This window comes from Sus scrofa, chromosome 2 (assembly GCF_000003025.6).
Source record: "Sus scrofa isolate TJ Tabasco breed Duroc chromosome 2, Sscrofa11.1, whole genome shotgun sequence".
In the NCBI taxonomy this organism is placed as follows: domain Eukaryota; kingdom Metazoa; phylum Chordata; class Mammalia; order Artiodactyla; family Suidae; genus Sus; species Sus scrofa.
The window spans coordinates 129,474,607-129,493,131 of NC_010444.4; the positions used below are offsets into that span (position 1 = coordinate 129,474,607).

At 42.9% G+C, this 18,525-nt stretch overlaps 1 long non-coding RNA gene across 1 annotated transcript in view; it reads right to left on the reverse strand.

Moving 5' to 3' along the window:
* LOC102158243 overlaps window positions 1-11,742 on the reverse strand; it is a 1,168,296-nt gene extending 1,156,554 nt beyond the window's left edge. Inside the window, exon 1 of the long non-coding RNA XR_002342080.1 lies at window positions 11,475-11,742. This is a non-coding gene — a long non-coding RNA (uncharacterized LOC102158243). The remainder of the gene's footprint in view (window positions 1-11,474) is intronic.

The following is an 18,525-nucleotide window of genomic DNA, read 5'->3' on the forward strand; positions in this document are numbered from 1 at the left end:
CCTCCCTTTAAACAAGTACATCTGGCTGAGGTCTCACCTTTGGACTTGAGAACCCTTGTGGGGAGAAGCTGGGCTCAGGCCAAAAGCAGATGTTGACTTGGGCTGTTTGACCCTAAAGGCTCAATCCCAAACCAACCCTGTCCAAAATGAAGGCCAAATCTGCCTCCTCTCCATTCTTAAAGGGGGCATGGAGGCCAGTTCATGGCAATTTCAGATTAGCTGTTTTGATTCCCTACTCCAGCCATCCTAAATTCAAAAATAACAAGTCAACTCTCAGAGCACCCTGATACAAATTCGCAATATTTTAATTGTAACAAAAAAGCTCCTGCTCTCTTTTCTTCTCTGGCTCTCTTTTCATTTAATGAGACAAGAATCATTCAGTTCTTTGGGGATACTTGCCAGGCCTCCCCTTAGATAACCTGAAGGAAGTTACGAAACACTCTCTCTCAACACACACACATGCACTCAAGGTGATGTGTATTTCCAGAAGACTGAGGGATCAGAACCCACCTCTGGCCCCAATGTAAACAACTTTGGCACCTGGACCTCTGGCCTGTGCGAGCTACACAGTACACACAGGATCTTGCAAGAACACAGTAAGCCAGGCAGGCTGACAACCTCTGCCCTCAACCTAAATACGACTTCCCGGCAGGTTTGCTTGTTGTTGGCCTGCCATCTCATTTTCTATTGCTCCATTTTCTCCACACAAGGCCTGTGGGGCATCTGTAACATAGCCACAGTCGAAGACTATCTCCAGGGAAGCAAGTCAGAAAGCCAAGGTAAAGGGCCAATTCTCAGAGTTGGTTGGTGGGTGCATATATTGGGCCACCTATTCCACTGGGCAGATCAACAGGCTTCCAAGAGAGTTCAACTTCCATACACGCCCTGCCCTGGCAACCCTTCTTCTAGAAATTTATCTTAAGGAAATAATTGTGAGTGGGCAGCTGATGGAGCCAAAAGTATAGTCATTAGAAATTAACTGTGGACAATGATGAGAATGTTAAAGCAACTCTGGCATGTCCATTACCCAAAATAATATTCAGCCTTTCATATGGTTTGCTCAAGATTTGTGCTAATCCTGGAATACATCTGATATATTAAGTAGGAAAAAGAGATTCTCAAACAGTCTGTGCTATATGACCCAATTTGATAACATATCCTGGAATGATACACACAAAACAGCTAATGGTGACTGATGCCTCCATGTTACAGAATTATGGTAGGTTTTATATTTTGTCCCTTTTTTCCTTTGATTCTTGTTTTTTTTTTTTTTTTTTTTTTTTTTTTGTCTTTTTGCCATTTCTAGGGCCGCTCTTACGGCATATGGAGGTTCCCAAGCCAGGGGTCCAATCAGAGCTGTAGCCGCCAGCCTACACCACAGTCACAGCAACGTGGGATCCGAGCCACGTCTGTGACCCACACCACAGCTCACGGCAACACCGGATCCTTAACCCACGGAGCAAGGCCAGGGATTGAACAGGCAACCTTGCAGCTCCCAGTCGGATTCATTAACCAATGAGCCATGACGGGAAATCCTCACCTGTATTTTTCTACCATAAATATGTTTTGCTTGTATAATAAAGAAAAATTAATAAGTATGTGTGGACATAAGTACAGACTGAGAATCTTTTCTCATTAAGGTCAGTGGGCCAAAGAGACAGGAAATGCAGAAAGTATTATGCACCTGTCAAGCATAAGCAGCATCAAGAAGATTGAAACCAAGGTAACACCTGTCCTCACACAGCAAGATTTCAAGGTAGAGGCCGGAAAGAGGAAATCCCAGGAGCCACAGGTCATGTTAGGGACCAGAGATGCTGCAGGTAAACAGGTGAGGTGAAATTGACATCTACCCAAACTCCTTATTTTCTTCTTCTACTGAAGTGACTCTTGGTAAATGTAAAGCTGATAAGAAAATAAATCTGAGTTTCTAGACATTCATAAAAAGTGGCTCCCAAATTCTTAGCCTGGGGAAAACAAATTTTTTCTTTGTGCATGCACGTCCCTGCCCTAGTCCAGAGAAAACTGCCATGTATAGAGGAGAAAACTCAGCCCTTTCACAGGTAAAGCAGATTAACAGCAAGCCCCAGCTTTTCTCTCAATGATGCTTTTTAAAGAGACTTTGTTTCACCCAAAAACAGGTGAACCTGTTCTTTTGTAAGTCTGACCACTTTTAACTGAGACATATTAACATTTCAGAATAGGTCCCTTAGATTTGTGGGTCTCAATTGATTTTTCTCCTATAATCCATTTTTCTAGTCTTGTCTGCCTTTTCACGATGGGCTCAAGTGCTGTAAGACGATCTCCAAAGCATGGATGTCTGTAGAAACGATCCACAGACCCATCAACGACACTCTCTTTTTCAGGAAAATCAAGAATTCTTCATTTGCGTGACTTAAAGATTATCCTTTGTGACCACATTAGATGGGATCAGAAACTCAGTGTCAAGTTACGGGTATAATAATTTGACTTATATTTTGAGCTCCCATTTCGCTAAGATGGTACACATTCAAGTGTCGTTCATTTCAAATTCCTTCCTTTCCATGGGTTGTAGCTAAGTTTGGGGGAGTTTAGATAAAGCCAAGGCCTTGAGAGGTGGGCTCCCTGGTTCTTGCATCATCAACCGTGAAGGTATCGCCAGGCTGTACCCCACTCCCCCCCCTTGGGGCTGAGAAGATCCACACCCCCAGAAACCCTACCAAAGTGAGTCACATTTTGCAGATGTTCCCCAACCTTATTCCAAGGGTTGTTTCCTCAAACCAAACATCACGTGGTCTCTCCAAGTCTGACAAATCCCACGGGGGAGAGAATCTCTGTCCTGGATGGAAAAAAAAAAATCACTTCCTAGATTCTCATCTAGTGTCATCCTTCTCTCTACCCAGTATTGTTCCGAGGTCTTTTCAGACCAAAAAACTAGTTTTAACTCATCTTGATTCAACTCTCTGAAATCTTCCAATTTTTTGTATTTTAATGATTCTAAATTACACACTCTGGAGTAGAATTAATTTAGCCTTAGCATGTACTTTTCTGGTTTAAGTCACATGCCATCTTCCCAAATGAATATACTCTCCCCAAGGTTAACACCAAGATCTTTACAGGACATTTTTCCGCCTCTCTTCTTTTGTCAATCTTTGCTGTCGAAAGCATTTAATAAGCACAGGCCATACTCTGATTCCCTATGCTGACAGCAGCCTCAGAGGCACCATCCAGCGCTTGGGCTCTGAAGTCGAAGGGCTGGATTCCAACACTCGCTCTGCTCGTACTAACAGAGCAATCCTAAGCAAAGGAGATAATAACAGCACCTGTCACAGAGAGTTGTTGAAACGATTAAAGGACCTAATGTGTATCAAGAACACAGCAAAGTGTGCAGCACAAAGGCAAGCCGTTTTTAAACATTTCCATGAAATCAGGTTACAAATCACACTATTCTAGGAGTTCCCGTTGTGGCGCAGTGGTTAACGAATCCGACTAGGAACCATGAGGTTGCGGGTTCGATCCCTGCCCTTGCTCAGTGGGTTAAGGATCCGGCGTTGCCGTGAGCTACGGTGTAGGTTGCAGACACGGCTCGGATCCCGCGTTGCTGGTGGCTACAGCTCCGATTCGACCCCTAGCGTGGGAAACTCCATATGCTATGGGAGCGGCCCAAGAAATGGCAAAAAGACAAAAAAAAAAAAAAAAAAGCAAAACACACCATTCTAAAGGGAATCATGTTTTTTCATACTACTTTACAGACATGCTATATATGATGTTCTTGGGTTTGGGGGGTTTAAACGATGGTGATTGTATGTTTGCACAAAGACTGACATCAAATGGCCAGTGGCTAGATGAGCAAAATTCTACAGAAACAAAATAACTACAAAAAAAAAACCTTTGTAATTAATCAAAATAGTAATATGACTCAAATTCCATATTAGTACACCAACCAAACCTCCTATTCTACAGGTAAAGTAAAACTTCATCCTAAGAAATCCTGCCACCAACACCACTCTCGCTAGTTGGCAATGCCCATATATTCCAGGAGTGCCTAAACACAAAAAGACCCCTATAAAGGAAAAGTCGGTCGTTGTGTATGCTCGTTTTAATAGCACACCTGCAGGGGGCAATGGAGTACAGAGGAAGGTAAGAAGTGTTTACCCTTTTGACAAAGACCCTAAGGAATTTTAATTTGCAAGACATATTTCTTTGATCATCTGGGTAATGACTCTTGCAGGTTCACAAGATCCAACGTTGGGCTTTTTGTCTTCTGAAACCTCCTATGAAAAAGTCACCACTCAGAGAAAAGCAACCGCTTCTTAGTCAGGTAACTACGTGCGTGTTGATTTAAAAATCCTTCCAAAGAGAACCCTCTCTGCTGTGAAGAGGCCTTCATGGTGCTGGGCAATTCATTCATCATCCTTAGCTTTTGTTGAAAAAAGTTAGCTGTTCACCTCTCTCTAAAGATCAAATCTACTGTGTTCAAGACAAATTGCTTCCTTCTTAGAACTTTAAAGAAAATATATTTATTTCTCAGTCCTAATGAAGATAGATTACTTCAAAAGCTATAAAATCGAAGTACCAGATAGAGCTTCTGAGCAAATCCCCGAGAAAGGTCAGGTGGGTTGCAGACATAAGAGCTTTCTGCTCCCTTGACTCAATCCCTTCAAGTGTTCTTCCAAGCTCTCTGCCGTCTGTGCTAACCAGCAGCCTTGGAGGGTCAAGGAAGGGCCAGCCATGGGAAGGGACTTGCGTCTCTGATACAGCAACAGAACAATGAGGTGATTTTTTCACTTAAAGGAGGGTACTTCTACACTGCTTTCATTCAGCGTGTTCAGAGGGGAAGCCCAAAATGGCAGCAGCAGATGCTTTCCACAAAAGATGCAACCACAGTGGTCTTTCCTCAAGCCCTTAGAAGGGAAGTAGCTAAGCGTTTGCTACCGGACGAGGAGATACTCAGAGGCAGCAAGGTCCAGAGGAGTTCAGATCTCCGGCACTCAATCAGGTACAAAGACACCACTTTGAAAGACAGACACCAGCTCCCTCTTTTCTCCCAGAACCTCAAAGTGGTACATATCCCAGTCAGAGGTCTCCATAGCACCTTCATGGAAAAGTGAGGGTGAAAGGAAGTATGGCAATCCTGAGCAATTTTCTTTCTTTCTTTCGTGTGTGTGTGTGTGTGTGTGTGTGTGTGTGTCTATATGCACTCACAGCATTGCTGCCATTCTAATGCCCTGGAGGCAGACTAATTACAGAACGTTGTGGATTTTGAAAAAGGTCATCGTGGGGTCATGGGTTCCTTGGACAAGTTGAGAATGTTTCCCTCCTCGGTGTTCTCTACAACTTGCCTTTTTAGTTTTCCTACTTCTCTTTTTATTTTCCTTTTGGCCACACCCATGGCATGTGGCAATTCCCAGGCAGGGATCAAACCTGCGCCACAGCAGCGACCAAGGCCTCTGCAGTGACAAGGCCAGATCCTTTAACCACAAGAGAACACTGTCAGCAATTTTCAAAAGGCCACTCGGCCAGACAGTAGCAGGTAAGGAAAGAGTTTTCCTGGTTCTGATAACTGTATTTCCTTTTCTCTAACTCAAGAACTGATCCTGGAGGCCCCACTGTGAGATGACCACAGTGACAATAAATCCTTCTTTTTCAGAAACCCAGCGGAAAAAAGTTATGTGGAAAAGCAAACTATCATCTCAACAAAGGTCTCTATTATGCTTAAGAGGCTCTAGACCACAGTAATCTCTCCTGACTCTAGAAAACACAGATTCAGGTCCTGTCGTTTTCAAACCTGGCTCTGAGAGCCCCATCAGAGAGCAATGGGGGTAAAAGAAGAGCCAGGTGGAACTCTGCCTTTCCACTGCAACCTCAACCAGAAAAGCTCTAAGTTTATCTGCTTAAAAGGGGCCATGATTTTTAAATATTTTTTTAACAATCTAGGATAACTATATTCCTTAAAAAATTAAGAGAAAGAAGCAAAGAGAAGTTAACCAGAGAAGCAGTGGTTTAAAAAGGACTGCTGAAGGAGTTCCCACTGTGGTGCAACAGAAACAAATCCAACTAGTATCCATGAGGATTCGGGTTTGATCCCCGGCCTTGCTCAGTGGGTTAAGGATCCGGCATTGCTGTGAGCTGTGGTATGGGTCACACACGAGGCTTGGATCTGGCGTTGTTGTCGCTGCAGAGGAGGCCGGCAGCTGCAGCTCCAATTCAACCCCTAGCCTGGGAATGTCCATATGCCTAGGGTGCTGTCCTAAAAAGAAAAGAAAAAAAATAAATAAAAAAAAAAAGAGTCGTGGAAATCACTATGTAAAGAACACCACCGATGCCCGGGATCTAAAAAGAAAAGGAAGTGAGCTTGGAATGTCTTGGGATCCAGGAGGATGAGCACTTTGAAGAGGTGGTTCCCTATAAGGACAGAATAAAAACCCAAAAGGGACTTTGCTGCTTGGCTTAATCTTGGTCCTTCTTCCTCTGAACCTCATTCTCTTGTAATAAATAACAAAGAGCATCCACGACTGTTGACCTCTTTCTTACAAGTATATTTTATCCTCCTGCAAATTAGCCTGAGTTAATTTCTCCTTTTCTTCTCTTTCAATTCTAAACTCCTCCTTTCCGTGGCTACCTCTTCAAACCCCAACACATCTATAAGCTTTTCTTTTGAGTTAGCAAAATCAGTCCCATGCAATTGCATGTCAATTGTATGATCCAAAAGCATGAAGTCAGTCTTGCATCTGTGACCAATTTTTGTTTTGTGAAATACTCAGGAAAGAATACGTAAAACAATACAAGAGGTAATATAAGATTTTTAGTTCCCTTGATACATTGGCGGAACCAGATGATACAAGGAACCAGCCAGAGGGAAGGATCCTTAAGAGACCATTCAGACCACAGCACCAACTTCACAGTGCAACATCCTAGACTCACGATGAAAAGAAATAATCTGAAAAGTATCCAGAGATAAATTTTAACACACATTTTAAATAAAATTGTTTCCCTGGCTTCTCTTCTCAGCTCCCATTTCTACATTCTGTTCTCATATTTTTATTTTTTACTTCAATTTGTTATCATTTCGACCCTTTTTATTTTTCTTTTGGCTGCACCTGTGGCATGCAGAAGTTCCCAGACCAGGGATGGAACCTGAACCACAGCAGTGATAATGCTAGATCCTTAACCAACAGGCCACCAGGGAACTCCTTGACTCTTCATCATACTCCTCTTATTTCTGCCTGTCCCCCTCTCCTCTTGAAATGCTAGACCATCTACTAGGTTTCGATTTAAAAAAAAAAAAGAACATTTTTCTTCTAAACGTCTACATTTAGAAGACTATATTCTAAACTGGGCAACTGATTTGCTTTTTCCCAAATTACTCAAAAGCCTACTAACAAATAAACAGTACTGTTAACATTTTAGTATACTACTGTATCCTCTTTCAACCTTCTTTCTTCCCCACCTTGTCTACCTGGTAAATTCCCACTTCTCTTAAGATGCTCCTCCTCAGCCCCTGTGCCACCAGGAGGGTCAGCTGCTTTCTCTTCTATACAATGGCACATACCATATGGTGTCATAATTTTTATGTATACGTTTCTCTCTCCCACAAGTCTGGCTTTATTAATGTTTTTTATAAAACTGCCCAGATCTTATTGCTCACATTTTTTTAAACTTTTTTACAACAATATCTTTTGGATATCTTTCTATACCGTTAAGATTGATCGACGTTGTTTTCATGTACTTAGAACATTCCATCATCTGTGTCCGCCGGTAACTCATTTAAATTGAGGATAAATTCTGCCTTCTAAGAAGTTGCTTCCTTAGTCTAGTTCAGAGCTTTGATTATTCCAACAGTTTCTAACAGGCCTGCTTGCCTACTTTTGCCTCCTTAACCCGCCATCTGTATCACTGCTGACTTTACCCTCCTAAAACACAGGGAGGATCATGCTACCCTCCTTTTTACAATCCTACTGCTCTTTGGGGAAAATCCAAAGTCCTTTCCAGGGTGTCCAAGATCCTCTCCAAACCTGGCTCTAGCCTAGGTCTCCTGCTCCATTCCCAGCCCCCCAACCCCTAAAATACCAGACTTCTCACCATTTCCTACTCACTACATGGAAATGCAAACCTCAGCACCTTTTCCCAACTACCTATAATATCCTTCCCCACCTTGTCTACCTGGTAAATTCCCACTTCTCTTAAGATGCTCCTCCTCAGCCCCTGTGCCACCAGGAGGGTCAGCTGCTTTCTTTTCTGTGCATATGAAGCCCTTTCTAAATTTCTATACAATGGTACGTACCATATGGTGTCATAATTTTTATGTATACATTTCTCTCTCCCACAAGTCTGGCTTTACCCTTAATGTTTTATAAGGTAACTGCCAATCAATAAAAGTTTATTGAAGCAAATTCAGTCCTTCAACCTATGGACCAGGCTTGCAACAAGATAGGATAAAACAGTCAGTCAAGTGGGGGAAAAAAAAATGTATACATGTAAGGATACCTTGATCCCCTTGCTGTACAGTGGGAAAATAAAATAAAATAAATGAGTTTATATGCAGAGCCAAAAAAAACAAAAAACAAAAAAAAACAGTCAAGTGTTCCCATTGTGGTTCTGCGAAAATGAATCCAACTAGGAACCATGAGGTTGCAGGGTCAATCCCTGGCCTCACTCAGTGGATTAAGGACCTGGCATTGCCGTGAACTGTGGTGCAGGTCGCAGATGCGGCTTGGATCCCACATTGCTGGGGCTGTGGTTTAGGTCAGCAGCTGCAGCTCCAATTTAACCCCTAGCCTGGGATTCTCCATGTGCCACAGGCACGGCCCTAAAAAAAAAAAACAAGCAAAAAAGAGCAGAAAAAAAACAAACAGTAAGTCAGCTTATATTCTGGATCCCAAGGATGAACTATACTCCTACCCATCACAGTTGTACCCCTGCTACAACAGCAGCAATTGAAATTGCTCATCTAGTGCTCAGCCTCCAGTTTCCCCCTTGAAGGGAACATCCCAGATAGATGGGATAGAGTCTAAAGGATAGTGTCATTGTTGGTTCAATTCTTTGTACTAGTAGGAGGGAACAATAAACTCATGTCCAACATTCCGTTACAATCCACACACCTCCTGGAAGAGGTTCCAACTAGGGGAGCAGGCAGTACTGTTCTAGAAAACAGGACCAGTCGGACAATATATAAATAACACTTCAATGTGAATTTTGGCACATGTGAAGGATTTAAGTCTATGTGACTTCCTTTACCCTTTCCCTTCCAAGAACGAATACACACCTCTCTGCTGACCAGAATCAACCAAGAAATACCAAATGGCGTAGTCTTAGATCGTGTTTTCAGGAGGCGGGAGAGAAGCTGTCTAGGTAACATTGGCTTCAGTAACATCAGTGTTTAGTTTTCCTCTTAGGGTTTCCTCGCTTGATGGAGCACAGCGATTTATTTTTCAATAAAACACAGTCCTACAGTCCCGCAATACCAATCATGTTATATTTTGCGCTGCTTTGTATTGTCTCATTGTTTCTGATTGCCACCGATTTATCGGATGTTTGACCTCCCAAATATATATCATCAAAACCAACATCGCGATACAGTGGGTTTGAAAAAAATACATAAATGTTGCCAACTTAAAAATGCTTTCCTTGACAAAGAACTACAGAGACCCAATCTCAGATTTCCCTTGAAAGTAAATGAGAACCATTTACTGTCTTTACTGTCTTACTTTTTCAAGATCTACAACAGAGAGAGAGCAAAGCACAAAAATCCTAAGTGCTCAGCTCAATAAATTTTCACAAAGCAAGCCCACCAATAACTAGTACCAGATCAGAACCAGCACCCCAAAGCCCCACTATGTAACCTCTACCCCGGTCGAACTATCTGTGAATTTTGCCTGTTTTCAAATTCTACATAAATAGACGGTACCTACTCTCCTATGTCTGGTTTCTTTCGCTCCAAATTACATTGGTGAGATTCGTCTTTGTTTACACATGTGGCAACAGTGTTTTCAGTGTCACTGCTGTATAGAATGCCCCCCTTTGTTGTTATTGCTTCTGGAGCCTCTAAACAAACAACTCTCTGAGGAAAACACGCAGATCTCCGTTTAGAATATAAAAGCTAGAGACAAAAGAGCAAACAGTGAGATGACCTTTTGAAATCGCCTGACATCAATTGTCAAAAGCAGCTGTCTGAGGAGCAAAGTGAAATCGTAAAAAGGCCCCTTTGGGAGAAGCCAGAAGAGCAGGCTTGGAAAGAAATGCCCAGAACTAAGCCAAGAATCTGGTTTAAAAGAAAAGAAAATCTGGCTTTCGAAAAGGGTTTTGATGTAGCTGTCTCAGCCTCATCTCTTTAGCAAAATCTTTCTTTTCTATCTGTAGAGTTCTGCCTCCAAAGTTCAGTTGTTTTGAAGGCAGCACCTCTGTTAGGGGTCATATTTATTTTTTTTCTTTTTAGAGCCGCGCCCGCAGCATATAGGGGTTTCCAGGGTAGGGGTTGAATCGGAACTGCAGCCACCAGCCTACACCACAGCCACAGCAATGCCAGACCCAAGCCTCATCGGAGACGCACAGCACAGCTCACAACAACGCAGGATCCTTAACCCACTGAACGAGGCTAGGGATTGAACCTGGATCCTCATGGATGCTAGTCAGATTCATTTCCACTGAGCCACAACGGGAACTCCAAAAAAACAACTCATTTGAAGTATATGTGCTATAGTTTCTAAAAGATATTGATTCCACTGAATCTGGAAGATACTCCTGAGAATCCAAGTTTTCCTCTACATCCTTCTATTTACACAAGTTTAACTAAACCCATTACAGATTTTAAGGTCCTGTCTTAAAGTACTTATCAGGAACAAGAATAGAGGTGTTGGATATTTGCCAGGGTATACGCGAAAGAGAAGAGTGATGTGTCAGCACATCAGAAATCCAAATTCGAATTCCAGGTGGTTTTTGCTTTTTGGTTTTTTTTTTTTTTTGGCTTTTCTAGGGCCACACCTGCGGCATATGGTGGTTCCCAAGCTAGGGGTCCAATCGGAGCTGTAGCTATCAGCCTATGCCAGAGTCACAGCAATGCAGGATCCGAGCCTCGTCTGCGACCTACGCCACAGCTCATGGCAATGCCAGATCTTTAACCCACTGAGGGAGGCCAGGGATGGAAGCCTGAACCTCATGGTTCCTAGTCGGATTCGTTAACCACTGAGCCATGATGGGAACTCCCGAATTCGAGTTTTAAAACCAAATCCAGATATAGGAGAACCCTCAAAGCTCCTTTCAGTGGCTACTAAAACATGCTAGAGTAAATTAAAAGTCATCATAAGGTATTTTATCTCTCCATCAAGAGATGGAGTCTATTTCCTCACAGTGAGCGATTGCGTTCGCTTGGCACTGCTCTGACCTGTAGAAGGAGGCAGAAGCGACACTTTGCAATTCTGAGCTCAGGCTTCCAGAGGCCTTGCAACTTGGCTCTTGGCCTCCTGGGCCTGCTGTCTCCCCGGAAGAAAGCTTGAGCTCACCTGCTCAAAGAGGACGTCGTGTGGAGCAAAGACAAGCCAGCTCAGCTCAGCTGAATTTCCAGACTGCCACGCGAAAGCCGAGGGTGAGGAGGCAAGTCCATCTCTCCTGCTTTCACTCATCACTGTCGTTTTAAGACTCGTGCGTCCTCCAAGCTGCACAGAACCTACACAGGAAAACGTTTGCCCAAGTTGTTTTCCAGAAACTTGGAGTCAGCTGTTTCTAGTTTAGGCTGAGCTGGTTAAGAGTGGATAGGACCGCTGACCCTCCCACTGAGCATGCGCAAGGGTCCGCGCTGTGCCGGTTTGAATGCGTAGAGGCGTGTGGCTGAGTTACGCCTGCGCAGAATGACAAATACCACACCTTTTCTAATTTCAACTCTTTTCCCATGCCCCCCACGCCTCAGACCCAGCGTGTAATTACCCCGCATCTTGATCCCAAACATACCCCAGGGCCTTAACCTTGGGGAGGTGTCTTTAAGATTCGTTTGGTTTGGGGAGTTCTCACTGCGGCTCAGAAGTAATGAATCGGACTAGTATCCATGAGAATGCTGTGTTGAATCCCTGACCCGTCCTGGCCCCGTAGCGTTGCTGCAAGCTGTGGGGTAGGTTGTGTAGGTTGCGGATGAAGCTTGGATCTGACGTGGCTGTAGTGTAGGCCGGCGGCTGCAGCTCCAATTCCACCCTTAGCCTGTGAACCTACATAGGCACACCTGTGACCCTAAAAAAAAGAAAATAAGATTTTGGTCTCCTTATTTGTCCGCCTTTTGAATAAACCCACTCTTTGCTGCAAATCTCACTGCCTCAGCAATTTAGTGTGCTGTGCATGGGGCAAAACCACCCTGGTTCGGTGACTAATTAATACAGGTGTCAACTCTACTGCCTAAGAGATGCCTAGAGAGCTGGTAAAACAGTATTTCTGGGTGTGTCTGTGAAGAGATTAGCATTTGATTCAGTAGACTGAGTGAAGACACCTGAGCTCACCAAGGTGGGTGGGCATCAGCCAAGCTGTTGGAACAAAAAGGCAAAGGAAGGACAAATTCTTTCTCTTTTTGAATTGGGACATCCCTCTTCTTCTGCCCTTAGTCTTCTCAGCGTCATATTCTCAGCCTTCAGACTCAACATGAGTTATACCACAGGCTTCCCTGGTTTTCCAGTCTGCACACCACAAACTGTGAGAGTCCTGGCCTCCAAAACTGGGTAAGCCAATTCTATCATAAATCTTCTTTGATGTTTATATCCCATTGGTTCTGTTTTTCTGGAGAATCCTGACTGATATACAGCTGACCCTTGAATGATGCCAGGGTCAGGGGAGCTGACATGCCACACACCTGAAAATCCACAACCCTCCCCATCCACCTGTCCTCTGCCACCCGATCCTTCCTGAACTCAACCTTCCACAGCGTGTGTAGAACTAAAATATTGACTCCTGGAAAAAACCCACAAGTTGGTGGACCCTCGCAGTTCAAGCCCACATTGTCCAAAGGTCAACTCTACTAACAAACAAGCCTGCAGAAGGCAACTACTTCAATATACCCCAGGTAAGAGCAGCAATAGAACGGCCTGGCTGAGCCCAGTCCAACTTGTGGAACAAATAAGTTGTTAAGTAGCTAAATTTAAGGAAGGTTTAAGCAAGTGGAGCAGGAGATAACTAAGATAGGTACCCAGAGCCCAATGCATTATAATACACCCCAAACTGGCCTGAATAGTTGAGATTTTGCTATGAAATCTCCACCTTTAAATTTCTACAGCATTTTGCTGCCTAATTTAGGTCCATTTTATTTCTAATCAGTCAATTACTGCTAATCAGTCTAATTACTTCTAGTGACTCCTATATTAGTTTCTGCCTCCATTTACTGCCCCTACAGTCTCATCTCCATGTTACCACTAAAGTAGGATCCTAATTAAAATTCTCCCTGCTGTCCCTGTCCCTTTAAACATTTCTGCCTGTGGGAAAAAATCCTGAGCCTACCATTCAAACCCTTTTTTTTTTTTTTTTTTTTTTGCTATTTGGGCCGCTCCCACGGCATATGGAGATTCCCAGGCTAGGGGTCGAATCGGAGCTGTAGCCACCGGCCTACACCAGAGCCACAGCAACAAGGGATCCGAGCCGCTTCTGCAACCTACACCACAGCTCACGGCAATGCCAGATCGGTAACCCACTGAGCAAGGGCAGGGACCGAACTCGCAACCTCATGGTTCCTAGTCGGATTCGTTAACCACTGCGCCATGACGGGAACTCCCATTCAAACCCTTTTATTGAGACCCTTCCCCTGCTATCAAGATTTGCTCCCAGAGGTGTTAACCTCCCCTGTACTACAAGCTGGGCACATGCCCTGGGCCTAGAAAGTTCCTTACAGCATATGCAGCAGCAAAAGAAACACTGGGACATAAGGTGAAACACTTAAAGGGTGATAGTGTCACCTCAAAATGAGTGGAAGTTTACACAGAATTGTCCAGTAGAGCCCCAGCTGAAATCACAGGGCAGCCAAGCATACGTGGATCAGTGTGCTGCCCGCAGCTGCTGTTCATGTCTGAGGGGCGGCCTGAGGACCCATTTCCTTCGGCAACCTAAGGAAACGTGCAACATCTATTGTACCACACAGGGAAATTTGCCAATTTTTGAATTGCTGTATTGTACACCTATAACTTACATTGTATACTAACTACTTGAATAAATTTTTTATTTTAAAAATCACCATAAGCAAACCATACTATGGGATCATCTATTGTAGTATAGTCTTCCAATTAGAAAAACAAATTTCAGAAGTAATCCATCTGCACAACGTATTTTAGACAAACATTAAATTAAAATCACACTTTTTCAATAGAAAAACTTGCAGCTCGAAAATCCTGAGGGCTACCAAACAAAACAAAAACCCAGCAAACTAGCCTCTAAAACAATATTCATGAGCCACTAGATGGTGCCAGGATTCCAAAGATGGAACTTTCTGAGCTCATGAACATTTATTTCCCTCTGAATATACAGTGTACTCATTTCCCTTTTTAGTTCTCGTCCACATCACCCCAACTTTTAGAAAAGGGTTATATCACACCAAAAAAAAAAATACTGTGGCACTTTCTCATTGAATGTATTTTGATTGTAGTAGTCTCGTTTTGAGGGCATCTTGAAAGGGAATTGTTTTAACACTCATTTTTCCCTTAGCATCTTCCTTTCTGAGTGAAAATGTTTGGAAGAAGAAAATCCGCAATGAGTAGTGCTTCATCAGCAATGAGTGATTGAGTAAGAAAAAATTACGTAGATTCCTAAAAGCCATATTTACCCATTTGTAGCTTTGATCCCAGCTCTTTCCCCAAAACTATGACTTCGAAAATACACCAGAATTATCAGTTTATTCTTTACTAATTCTCCCTGGATCCATGGGAAAGTATTTAACAACTTCTTTAACACTTTACCCCTTTTTCTTTCTCAGAGTTTCTGCACATTAAAAAAAAAAAAAATCCTGGGTGATAGAATTTGATTTCAAAATATTTCTGAAGAGTACATTTCTTTGAACTCAGCTTGAGGATTTATATGCAGGCTTACATGTCTTTAAGTATTTCTAAATGTGTACTGAATAGAAATGGCTGGAAAACTGAGAGATCAATACCGTATTTTTTCCTTTTTCTTTTTTTGCTTTTCAGGACCACCCCTGTGGCCCATGGAGGTTCCCAGGCTAGGGGTCATATCGGAGCTGTAGCTCCCGGCCTACACCACAGCCACATCAATGCAGGATCCAAACCGAGTCGGCCACCTACACCACAGCTCACAGCAACACCGGATCCTTAACCCACTGAGCAAGGCCAGGGATTGAACCTTCTTCCTCGTGGATGCTAGTCAGATTTGTTAACCACTGAGCCATGATGGGAATTCCATGTATTTTTTCCTTAATCCTGCAAATACCTGTTGAGCAACCATATGTACCAGGCAATATGATACATACTAGCATAGAAATACAGGGTTGACCAAAACGAACTAGATAGAAGTCTCATGGACTTACATTCTAGTTGAGAGAAGCACATAAATGAACAAAGTAGGAGTTCCTGTCATGGCTCAGCAGAAATGAATCTGACTAGCATCCATGAGGATGCAAGTTCAGTCCCTGGCCTTGTTCAGTGGGTTAAGGATCTGGCATTGCCATGAGCTATGGTGTAGGTTGCAGACGTGGCTCGGATTCTGCGTTGCTGTGACTGTGGTGTAAGCTGGCAGCTGCAGCTCTGATTCGACCCCTAACCTGGGAACCTCCATGTGCCATAAGTGTGGCCCTAAAAAGACAAAAAAAAAAAAAAAATTAACAAAATAATGGCCGTGACCGCTTCTTTAAAAAATAAAGCAGAGTGGTGTGACAGTTTCTGCACAAGGTGGGATTATTTTTGACAAGGTGATCAGGGAAGGCATCCCCGAGGAGGTGTCGTTTATGCTACGATTGAATGATGCCAAGAAGAGCTGGAGACCCGGCTATCTAGGCATAGGAAAGAACAAGGGCCAAGGTCTGGGGGTCAGAGCAAGATCTGATATTGCAGATCAGGAATCAAGACAGTGGAGGGAAGTTATCAGCCAGATAAGGTTGGAGACATGAGCAAAGACCGAATCAGGGCCATAGATTGCAATTCAGATTTTTTTTTTTTTAATAAAATGGGAAATCATCAGAAAATGTTAAGGAGAAAAGTGGCATGGTTTAATTTTTTTTTAAGCTCATCTTGGCTCCTGATTATAGAGGGGACACAGTGGAACTGCAATACTGCTATAATCATATAGGTTATAATCATCTTTGATTAAAAGGGCGCAAACAGACATGGTCTAACGCTGGGTATGTTCTGAAAGGACAGCCAAGCAGACTTGCATGTGGGGAAAGAGGGGATAAGAGAAGTGGACAACCTCCGTATTGCTGTTTGATCGTCAGGGGGATGGAGGAGCTGTTTACTGAGGGTAAAATGGAACAAGAAATGTTGAGAGGTGAGCTGTGGCTTTAAGATTCTGGTTTGATAATAGCAAGTTTAAAATGCTTTTTCATGATGATAAAAGTCAGGAGGGATTAGATTTGATAGTCATCAACACGTAAATGGTATTTAGAGCCGTAACGCTGGATAATATCACCTAGAGAACCTGTGTAGATAGCGTATGGAGGACTGGACCCATTGACTGCATCGATGCTGTATTATTACTCCATCAATAAGACGGTAGTAGTTATCCGAAAATGATGTGGTTAAGATCAATATCAGTAAGGTGAGAGTAATGATACTCCATATGGTTATTGCAAAGAATAAATGAGGAGGACAAAACATCTAAGTGCTTGACAGAGTCGAAAATCAACAATATATGATTTATTTTTTCCTATTTCATCCCTTGGTAAAAGTGGACTCTACAGGAAATGGCAATAGAACTGAAATCTCTCCATTAGTGCTGAAGTCTTTACAGTGAAAAGAAGTCTTACGAACCATTTGTCTAAGCATTTCCAAAGTGAGGTTCTTCTAAAGTGTTCATACCTTTCCAAGATCTCTGTTCAGCCTGCATTAATAAAGGTGAACAGATTTCTTAAATGTGGACATTCACAAAGGTCCCTAAGGAACAGAACTTGTATCCAGTATTTCTCAGCTTTCATACAGGCTAGAGTAATTGTCCACAGAGCACAGTATAGGAAAGCACTGATTTTATTCCAAGTCCACAATCTGCAGAAAAAACAGAGAATCAAGTCTCCTTGCTTGGAGTCAGTTATTATAGAATATACCATTAATCTGATACTGCTTAGTATTAAAGTCACCCCAGCTTTCCTGCCAGCCATCCTCTCTGAGTAGTTTATTCCTGCCCTGTTCCTAAAAGCTGAGTTTATGAAGTATCTATAGTAAGCTTTCAGATTGATGAGATGCTTAGAGGAGACCTCAAAAGAGACCTCAAGTTCCCTTATTTGTCTGAATAGCACCCATGTGGTTTATGAGAACTTGCCTAAGAATGACTGTGATATATCTGTAATATGGCGTGGGACGTAGATTTTTAAGTACAGAGTAGATTATCAAACTGTTACTATATTTAAAGCTTTGCCTGCCATAAATGCATGTGACTTTGGATCCATCCATACAATGTCAAATCTCTGAACTTCCATTTCTCTGGCAATTAATAGCAAGTAAGAGGTTTAATATTGGCTAAAGCTTTGGCCCATAATTCAAAATTTCTAAGTCGGCAGAAAGTATCTTTTACCAGCAATCACAAGGACCTTGAACTAACTTTTTAAAAAAGCAATAGCTTCTGTTTTCCCCCCGATTTCTTTCTCTAAATGTAAGGTTAAGCCATGGAGAAAAAGAACAGAGCTTCACTGAGGCCTTGCTCAGCACCGTTTTGCAGAGAACAAAACTGGAGCACATAGACATCAAACCTTTAGCATGTCCAAGAGCTCACAACATGTTAGGTGTGAGCTGGACTGGAAGCCAACTTGGGCTTACATGAAAGAAGGCGTGCTACCCTCAATGCAAAAACCTGGTGTGCGGTCAAGGGAAGGGACTTCCAGATCAGCTGCTGTAGGCTTTCCATGGGGCATAGGAGGCTGAAAGGGAGGAGGGGGCTGCAAAGGGCACCAGTTTGCAGGTCTAGCAAATATGATTTTGAGATCTTTAAAACATGTCCTCTACCCTACCTTCAAGCTCCCTTTCCTTATTTCTGATGATAACAGGCACATTTAACTATTATCCTAGGAGGATTCCACTGCACTCCTTGTTCACCTACTGAAACTGAAGACATTGTCACAATTACTGCCACGTAGTTCAACAGTTGACAACAGTTACAATTATAACTGCCCCAGGAGGAGCTATTATCATCTTATCCTGTTAGTAACATGAATATAGAATCTGAAGCATTTAGCTATAGCTCTATAACCATCTCAAAACATGTGGGTTTAAAACAACTATTTATTATTTCTGAAGCCACAGCTTAGCAGGGAGTTCTACTGATCTGGACTGGGCTCAGTCATGTGTCAAATAACAGGTCAATGGGGAGCTGAGTGGTCTATGAAAGCTGGAATGACCCAGCTCTGCTACGTGTGGCCTCACCTGGAATGTGCCT